At 37.5% G+C, this 10,243-nt stretch overlaps 3 pseudogenes; all 3 read right to left on the bottom strand.

The window, feature by feature from the left end:
* Positions 1-955: 955 nt before the first annotated feature.
* LOC129373187 (uncharacterized) lies at positions 956-2,280 on the bottom strand (annotated as a pseudogene).
* Positions 2,281-2,421: 141 nt separating this feature from the next.
* LOC129373188 (interferon-induced very large GTPase 1-like) lies at positions 2,422-4,392 on the bottom strand (annotated as a pseudogene).
* Positions 4,393-4,483: 91 nt separating this feature from the next.
* On the bottom strand, positions 4,484-7,836 carry LOC129373189 (up-regulator of cell proliferation-like; annotated as a pseudogene).
* Positions 7,837-10,243: the final 2,407 nt, after the last annotated feature.

The following is a 10,243-nucleotide window of genomic DNA, read 5'->3' on the forward strand; positions in this document are numbered from 1 at the left end:
AAACCCTAAATCCTTATGAATGTGACTAAATGAAACAAAGGAAAAGAATAAATGACATTTTAATGCAAACAAAAACACTATGTCTGAAAATGACACTGAACATGCCAATCAAACAAATTAAACATATTGTATATAAGAACATTTATTTAATAACATTCCTGCACCGACACAGAAAAGATAATCAAAACAAAAATAATTTGACATCAATCTTAATTCAGTTAAGTTTATTGTTCTAGCACTAATTCATAGCAAATGTAATCTCAATCAAATCCATTTAATATACAGAAATACATAATCAGTTCAACCACATCAGATTTAAAATTCAATAAATTCTAATTTGACCCAATCAGCTGCGTTCAGATTGGTATTTAATTTAGTGAATCTTTTTCTATCTAAGGAAACTCAGTAAATTGATCCAGTGATTGACTTTGCAGCAATGATCCACTGAATGATGTCATGATAATGGAGAATTGATCCCATTGAGTCGTTAACAATGAACAATAAATTTGTACTGAAACTCTACAATTATCCATCTAAGGTGGTTTACAAAAATGTAAATATTTTCAGACAAGATATGCTGCAAATAAAAAATTATAAAATAATAGGAATGACAAAATGCTAAAATAATAAATTATTAATGAAGAAAATAAGGAGCTGCAATAAATTAAGGTGAAGCTGTTTATATTGGCTTTTGTTAAAGAGGTGAGTCCAACGTGTGAATTTGGCCTTTCAAAAAAAAGGACAATAAAATCTACATGCAAGAAACAATTGTGTTCTTAAAACTAAACATGAATTATGGTTTCACCTCATGTTGAATGATTTCTTCAGGCTTTTTACTGCCTGATCTTTTGTGATTTTCTTCCAACCATCAGGAATGTCAGCAGGCTCTGAATAATGTACTTGAGCAAATTCCTTGTTGTATTTGTTCATCACATATTTCCAATAATCTGACACCTCAAGGCTCACATCTGGACAAAATTTCCAGTCTGGGTAAATCTGCCGATATTCTTTGTAAGAATGATTTTCATTCTTTGTGTCACTGCAGTAAAAAGTTAAGTTACTCATAACAAGAGAAGAGCAGATATCAGTCGAGAGTTTTCTAGACTCTTTATCCCTGTACCCACCTAAACCCTCTGGTCGATGCAAAGAAGCAAAGTGTTCAGTGTGTTTTTCTCCACCAGCATCACAGGGTATTTTGCAGAATGGACACCGTTTGCCACAACCAATCACTCTGTTAAAAAGGTAATTCTCTGGTTTTATATGGAGAAGTGAGAGTTTTGTTTCAAACGTTTTCTTTTCAAACTCTCCTCTAAGAGCTTTTGTCATTTCCTCCACACACTTGTTGAGCCAGTGAGCAAACTGTTCCTGGTCAGATTTGTTCAGAACCATGAAGGCATCAAGAACATCCTGGGAAATTACCAGTTTATCACCAAGTTCTGTGCAGATCTTGACAACAAATGTCTTCAGACTGTCAGTGTTTTCTGTTTTTGCCTTTTTAATGGCAGCATTTATGTGGTAGATGCAGGACTTAAGACGTTTGTTCTCAAATTCACAAATTGTCTCCCCAGAGGAGCAATACTCTCTAATTCTTTTAGATGTCCATGATTTTACATAATCTTCATATGAGCGAATGTATTCCTGAAGGCTTTCAAAGTCACTTTTAGAAATCAGATCCAGTAAAATTGAATACTGGAAAGACATTCGTGTGCTGAACTCTTTTCTTGTCATCATTTTATCAACAATATCAGGACCAAGAGAAGAATAGATGAAGTTTTCAACAGCAGGTTTCAGACACTGATTAGTGAATTCTTCAGCTTTTTCTGGCATTGGTCTCTTTCTTGAAACACATCTTTGAAATCTGTGCAGAACTTTTCTTTGTTTTTCTGCAGACATTTATAAGGATCATTTCTTGTATAAAATCTTCATGCATTTTCTGAAACTTTCTGGCTGCAGATCCACAGATGTGTTGTTTCAGACACACTTCAAACTCAATGTCTGTGTAAACATCAGCTTTGTTCAGCCTCTCGTCAATGAAGTGAAGAATCTCCTGGATGTAAGTATCATGATAGTTAGTTTTTCTTTTGATTTTATCAGTAATACACTCATTGCAAACAGAGATGATGCTGTCAGCAATTTTTTGTCTTTCCTTTATTAGATCCGTCAAGGTCAAAAGTCCTTTTAAAAAAGTTTTGGCTTTTTCCTTCACTCCTTTAGGTTTGTATGTAAAAGGCTCCAGTCCACATTCTTTTAGATTTTTTTCACTCAGCAGTTCACATGCATAGCTTCCTTTGTGTGAAAGATTTGTTCTTAACTGATGGGACACTTTGGTGAAGACATTTATAGTCTGTTGTTTAGAGAAAGACAAACTGTTCAGTGTTTTAGTCCACATCTTATTAAAACTTTCATCAAGCTCTCTGTCAGTCATTTGAACTTTTTCTTACGGCATTCATCAATTAAATCACAAACTGCTTTCTCAATTCTTTCTCTATAAGTGGCCTTGATATTGTCAAGTTCTTTCAATCCCTTCTTAATATCAGCAGCTGCTGTGATCTGATTGAACACTGATCTTTCAGTTTCTCGTCTAAGACTCTTGATGCTGTTGGAGAAATCCTCTCTGTATCCTTCAAACAGATTAACATGACCTTCTGGCTGCTCAAAGTATTTCTTCAGGTTTTCAAGGATCTTTGTCTCCCACTTGATCAGCTCTGTGATTGCTTCACTTTTCAAATTAGTGATGAATCCATTCATGTCAGATATTGCATATGTTGCAGTAAATGAACCAAAATTGGAAATTCTTGTCTCTGCATTGGTAACCCATTTGTACATTTCCTTTTTGAACTCCCACTCCCATTGGTTGTTCTCTGTGCAGAGCCTCATATAAGCATCAGCCTCCAGGCTGTTTCTGAAGCTGAAGATGAAGTTTTCATGTTTTACTGCGTTCCACAGGCTGGTTATCCACTCTCTGAACTCCAAGATGTCATTAGAAGTTGAGCCACACTTTCCCTGTTGGATGATGTTTTTCTTGAGTTCATAGACAGTCTCACTGTATCCTGCATTGACTGGAGCCATTGGTGGGTTTCCATTCCAGAGTCCAGGAATGTAGCAGTTCCCAGTGTCTGGATTATACTCCATCACATCAGTGAAGCTCTTGTATTCATTTTTCTTCTCCATTCTAGCTGCTGCCTGGGTCATCTCATCCAGCTGTTCTAACAGCAGCTTCCTGTCTCTCAGGTTCTTCTCATGGGCTGAAACATCAGAAACGTTCTGGTGAACAAACTGACATTGAGGCTTTTTGCCGACCTCCTTCATCCTGAGGAAAGCATGCACCACTATCTGCAGGATGTCTTTCATCTCTGTTGAATTCTCCATGGCAATATTGATAATGGTGATGTCACTCAGCCCAACAACAAGTGTTGCCAGCTCATTGTCGTGCTCATAGCTGTTGTCCAGCTGTGCTAGCTCTGGTGACTTTAAGCCTTCAGTGTCGATGATCATCATGAAGTCACAGTTGAGAACTTTCTTGAAGTCTTCATTGACTTTGATGAGCAGCATGAAGGCACCTCTAGTGCATCGACCACTGCTGACTGCAAACTGGACTCCAAACATGGTGTTAAGGAGAGTGGACTTCCCTGTGCTCTGAACTCCAAGAACTGTGACGACCCGTATCTTGTTGTTTGGAGACACCAAGTCATTGAGCTGAGAGAGAACATCACTCACCCATCTGAGAGGAATGTTGGAAGCATCTCCATCTACAAGCTCAATAGGAAATCCATCCAGCAACAACTGAGCACAGAGTTTGGGCAGATGTTGCAGTTGTTGACGTGATGGATCTGTTTCTGGAAGGTAAAGAGAAGCTTCATAGATCTGACCCATTTCACGAAAGAAGTGCTCAACTCCCAGTGAGCTGCTGGAAAGTTGTTGGTCAATTTTTTTATCTCTTCTTTGTTCTCAGAATCTTTGGATTTTTCTTTGTAAAGCTCCCTGAGGCCAGAAAGTTTGATTCGAGACAAGTTATCAAGGTTCATTCTCATCCATTTCAGAAAGTAACATCTCTCTCTTTGGCTGGATATTGCACTAATGAAGATCTCATTGCTTTGGACTTTGCAGAATCATTTTGCTTTTTCCTCAGTTTTTTCTCATGCTGAAGTTTACATTGTAATTTTCAATGTTTTCTGAACCAACTTTTCGAAAACGAAATTCTTCCTTTTCCAAACAAGTCAATTCCTTCCATATTTGACCCTGTAACAGAAGTTGATCTTCTTTGTATGTCATTATGTCTTTAATCTCTGCAGTGATTCATGCTTTCTTCTTTCCATCCTGACACTCTGGAGAATCTTCATCAACTAAAATTCCCAGTTCATGTGCAACATCAGCCATCTGCTCTACAGACATCTTCTTCTCTGGTTTTAATTAATCACTGACTCTTTTCCTCAATAGTTTAACAAAATCTGCATCATTTGTCTGTTTTGTCTTTATTATAATATTATTTTTCTTCAAGGCCAGACTGTTGCCATTTTTTTAACAGAATCAGCTCTGAAGTTTTTGTGTGTATTTCCCACCAAAATGATCTGAGCTTTGTGATTTTGTTCATCAGCAGTTTGCAGTCAGAGTCCAGCTGGTCAAAGAAAACAAAAACTGCAGCAGATGTCTGACACAAAAAGAAGAATTGTGTTTCAAATGAAGCAATGTCTCCACGAAGGTTAGCTATAGCAACTGGTTCACTGAAGATGTCCATGTTTTTGTTTCCACAGGGAAGGTACCAGGTCAGTTCAGTCAGTCCATTGGATATTCTTCTCTCAATGTCCTCCACTCCATGTTGTGGTGAACAAAGGTGTCATGGTATTGCTGAGAATTACTCAGAAGTTTGTTTAGGATCTCTGATTTGGACAGAGAGCACTCACCCAGTCACAAATGAGATCATTGGAAGTTCAGAAAGAACTATTCTTCTTCCATGAAGCCTTTGATTCTGCAAGATTTGAAGGTCTGTACTTCTTAACAATGTCTCTCATGGCCCACAGCATGAGGGTGCACTGCTGTGTATCACAGTTAGGAAGCAGCAGAGGAACAGAGAACTGACACATGGACATTTTTAGAGCCAGTTCTTGATGAACAAACCCATCAGAACACAGGAAGAGAGCAGTGATTAAATCAAGAGGATTTAGAGAGTCATCCTCATTTGGACTGGTAAGAAGATCATCAAAATCAAAATCATCATTCAATGAATCATCAGAGTTGGACTCAGAGGCTGAGGAGCATTTTAGTCTAACTGTATATTCACCATCATCAGTTTCTTGAGAAAATACCATGAAAGATCAGATTTACACTTTGGAGGTTCAACATTGATGGTTTCCTCATTGATCTCCAGTATGTTGCTGAGTGACAGTTTCTCCCAGTAGAACTGGTCCAATCCCAGATCGTCCAAAAGTGTCTCCAGATTGGTTTCTGTGGAATAAAAACAGGTTGTGACTTTTTTGTAAGCTAAAATCAAAAATAATGTTTTTAAATAACAATGAAAAAAACTGTAAAAATGCTTTCGTTCATAGTTTTACCAAAAAAATACATATTAGATAATATAAAGCAAAAATACGAAATTAATGTATTCAAAAGCAATTAATATTTTAGACCATTGCACCACTCGATGCACGTCATTTCATGTAAATATCATGTTACTTTCACCAATGTGCTCCAAAAGCAGAAGGTCTGACATTTATTTTGATTTGATCAGGTTCATAATCAGTAATTTTTCAAAAGTCAATTGGTCCAGGTAACAAGATAGTTTAAAATGATCAGAATTATATCTAATTCAATTAACTGTAAATTAAATGAGTATTCATGGGGTTATCAATATTAATACATATTGCTGAACTACAAAGAGAAAGCTTATGGAATTAAATTATTTGCTTTCAAGTATTAAATTTGGTAGTAGAGCCAATATGACTAAAAAAAGCTCTTCATGGGTTCAATATTATCATCAAATTGAATCCTGTCAAAGAGTCAGATTAGGGTTTTCAAATGAAATTATAAATTTAATTTGCGACCTTTAGTACCTTAATTTATTTGTCTTCAGTAAGTCTAACCATCTTACGTTTTTGGGTTTTTTGGGATGTAATGTGTTAGAACAGTTAAAGATACGACAGTAATCAGATCTTACCTGTTACAATGTCCAGACTTCAACAGTAGCTCCCTGACCTGTTTCCGTCCCTCATCTTATTGTTGAAAAGATGAGTTCTTGATGAAAATCTTCTGACTACCTCTGGAAGTAAACTTAATTTACAGTCTGAAATGTAACTTGACAATGATGTCCTTAAACCATCTCCACCTGTGAAGAGCAGGAAACAGTTTTTCATCCTCTGAGGCCCAAGAACTCTGGTAGTTGCCTCTACAGTCTGCTGGTCTTCGTCAGTGAACCGATCAATTTTAAAAACCAGTAGGAAAAGAGCAGGGATGGAGTCCTGGAGGAAATACTGACAGAAGGTTTTAATTTGCTCCTCTGATCCTAATATATCTGGGTGTCAATGACTGTAACATGTTTCCCAAACACCGTTCCTGTTTCCATTGAGATGTGTTTGGTGACGCTTCCAAATGATGCTCTGGACTCAAACGCAGCTCGTCCTAAAATGGTGTTTGCTGAAACACTTTTGCCGACTCCAGCTTTTCCCAAAAGGACGATGGAGAGATGATCATCCATGATGGAGCATTAGAAAACCTGTGAAATGCAACAGAAAGAATTACTACATTTTCAGAACTGAGATTGAAGATACACTTAATTATACAACACAGTTCATACGTAATGAACACCTGTTATGTTTAACGATATTTCACTATCCTTATATTTTCTCTACCATGGCATTGATCAATGCTTCTATGTTTATGTATTTGCTTTGTGTTCTGAAAGCCCCAGTAAGTCACAGCTATGACTGTTGATCCTGAGTTCGACTTGAGGCAACTGCATAAAACATCAAAATGAGAAACAACATATCGTCACCCAACATACATTTAAAATCTTTTTCCATTTTCTGGTTTTCATTCTTTCAGCTACTAAAAAGTGAGTCTAAGGTCTGAGTTGAGTTACTGAAGATGTGCACAATATTTAGTAAGAATATTTTAATTTCTAATGTGACTATTTAAAATTAAATTAAGTCACTTATTCCCTTTCTGGCATTTGAGACCACTCCATCTCTCTTGCTTCTTATTGGCTTAAAAGAGATGATGCAAATGTTGATCTTAGATTCTTTGGAAGAAAAACTTGTACTATAAGACTATAATTATTGTATAACTTTATAAATCTATCAAGTAAAAGTAGCTCAATTGTTTGTTTACAATTCTATCTTTATGTTTCTGCTCAAATTTGATGTTTATTTGTTTAATTCCATTATTTTTGCCTAAACTCTTTCACTGTTGGCCGTCTTCAGTCAAACGGTGCTTAGGCAGTTTAAACAGTCCAGCTTTTCATCACACAGCTCTGTGTTCAGATATAAAAGCATCTCACTCACACACTGCCCCACCCACCCAGTGTCAACTCATGAGTTGGAATAGTGAGCATTGCTGTGGAGAGTATTGATCGATAGCATTAGTCTGCATTATAAATGCTTGACTTGTAATGCAGATTAAGAACCTGCAGCTGCACTGCAGAGGTTTGTCACCATAAGTCTCTACTGCCAACACAGAAAAAGTTGCTTGATTTATCCCTTGTTAGTTTTTGTGACTAGAAAGTCACAAAACTTTCTAGATTTGACTGAAAAATTTGCCACACAGAGGCGACTGTGGCTGTATGACAGAGTAGTCGTCTTGCAATCGGAAGGTTGTAGGTTCGATTCCAGTTTCCTCCTTCCACATGTCGGTGTGCCTGTGGCAAGGCACTTAACCTTACATTGTCTACCGGTCTGCGTAAATGTGTGTGTGTTTGAGTGCGAATGGGTGAATGTGACTCTAGTGTGAAGCTCTTTGAGTGGTTGAAATGACTGGAAAAGCGCTAAATAAGTTCAGTGCATTTTAGAGCAGAGGAGCTCAAACTTTTTGAGACCAAGATCTTCTTTTTCTCTCACCAGCTGGCTGAGATCTACCTCATGACACGAAGACATAATTGTAAACTAAACCCTATTGACTCATTTTCTATACAAATATAGATCAGTTATATCAGAAATGATAAAGTGAGAAAAGCGAATGCGGTTTCTTCCTCAGTGAGGTTCTGAGACTGGGAGCAGGTTACTGGTTTCTCAGTCAGAAACTGGTTGTAAACCTGAGGCCAGCAGGTGTCAGTCAGTTCTGGTAGATCCGAAATTTATATCTCGATTATAATAAGCCTTTCATAAACACAGCGGTGGTTGAGTAGCTAATTTAAACTCCTGCTGTGCTAGTCAGTCTGTATTTGAGTCGCCTCTTTTTTTTTGTTAATGGAACCAAAACGCACTGAATTGCTACAAACGTTTTGGATCTTGGTGAATATTTTTGATAAGCCTGTCAGAAGAGGAAGTGCTGGTCTCAGCGTCCTGGCAGCCTTCAGTTTGTCACCTGCTGCCGAAATCAAGTCAAAACTTTCCTGCGATCAACCAGTAGAACGCGGTCAACGTTTTGAGCACCCCTGGACTAGAGGTATCAGGAAAGTTACTAAATATAGGGAAAGTGTATAAGTCAGCACTGACTGCAATAACCCTGCTTTTCCCCTTCTCTCGTACCCACACTCAGGTCAGTGTGCCCCTCAGTTTCTCTTGGCTCCACTCACTTTGCTGGAATTGATGAGAATATGTCAGGGAAGCTTAGTTACACTTCACCCATGTAGTATAATTATGAAATATTTCTAGCAGACACTGTAAACTTCAATCTTAACCCAAATACAGAGAGACACATGTGTCACCTTTTATGAGTAGGAAGAAACAGGGACCCAACAATCAGGCATTATTGAATGAAATGGCAGGATAGCTATTTATTTTATTGACCTGCAAAAATGTATGCATATTTGAATGGTTTAGTTTTGTTTAGGGCTCATACTTGCACTCTTAGTGAGTAGCAGCCCATGCTGCGACTCAAATTTGTCACTACTCAGGAGACTAAAAGAGCTTCAATTTGTATCAGTTTTTAGGCAAATTAGTATCTTTAAACACTTTGCTTTATTAAGTATCAAGTTCAAGATATAGATCCCTTTATAAACCTACTCACCGCGTCCTCACTGACAGATTAGCTGCTATGTTAATCTGTCAATGAAGATGCTGGAGAAAATACTGGCCACTTTTTCTCACTCTACTAATTTCTCATACTACTCACCATTTATGCACCTATAGCTAACAATAAGTTTATGATTTCTCTACATCTAGTTCTGCATGTCTGTTAAGATGCAACATCTTTCTGATTTAGTCCATGAGTCGAGAAGTTGCTGCCAAGAACTGTGTACTTTCTCTATTCACAATAAAAATGTCAGTCTTTAGTGTTTAACGATATTTCACTATCCTTATATTTTCTCTACCATAGCATTGATCAATGCTTCTATGTTTTATGTATTTGCTATATGTTTCTGAAAGCCCCAGTAAGTCAAAGCAATGACGGTTGATCCTGAGTTCGACTTGAGGCTTTTTCTTGTTAAAAGGGATATTTTCCTTTTCCACTGTCACTACATAGTAGTGATAGTGTATAACTGTATGGAACCAACTGTCCAGTGTTGACACACATTGTTCAGGACGGAGGACTGTGTAAATTAGTGAATAAAACACAGTGCCCAAGTTTCAACCACTGAAACCCAAATTGTCATAGACAGAAGAAATAAAATCTGTTAATATGTTCAGGAACAATCACTGAGGCTCCATTGTCATAAAGTGGAAGATGCTAGAATTCCACAACCCACAGTGAAACCCATACATCACCAACTTGGGCTGAAAGGGTGCTGGCCAAGAAACCAGTTATCACTTCAAAATTCGCACCTTCAAATTTGACAGACATGTTTGGAGAAGACAAGATGAGGCTGTCAAATCTAAGGACACTAACTAAGCACTGCTGGTTTGGTGGTGGTAGCTTCATACTGAGGGCATGTTGTGCTGCTAATGATGCTGGTGTGGTGCACAAGCCAAATGAAAAGACAAAGAAGGAGTGTCTTCAACTTTTCAACTTTATGTTATAATAACAGATCATTAACACCTGAATATAACTGGTGGTTTCAACAAGATGAAGATCCCCAAACACCACTTAAAAAAATATTTTAGGAAGTCACCAAACTGAGCTTCAGGTATTTTGATGACTTATTTACATAAAGGTG

The sequence above is a fragment of the Poeciliopsis prolifica genome, unplaced genomic scaffold, assembly GCF_027474105.1.
Source record: "Poeciliopsis prolifica strain line A6 unplaced genomic scaffold, Auburn_PproV2 SCAFFOLD032, whole genome shotgun sequence".
NCBI classification, from domain to species: Eukaryota; Metazoa; Chordata; class Actinopteri; order Cyprinodontiformes; family Poeciliidae; genus Poeciliopsis; species Poeciliopsis prolifica.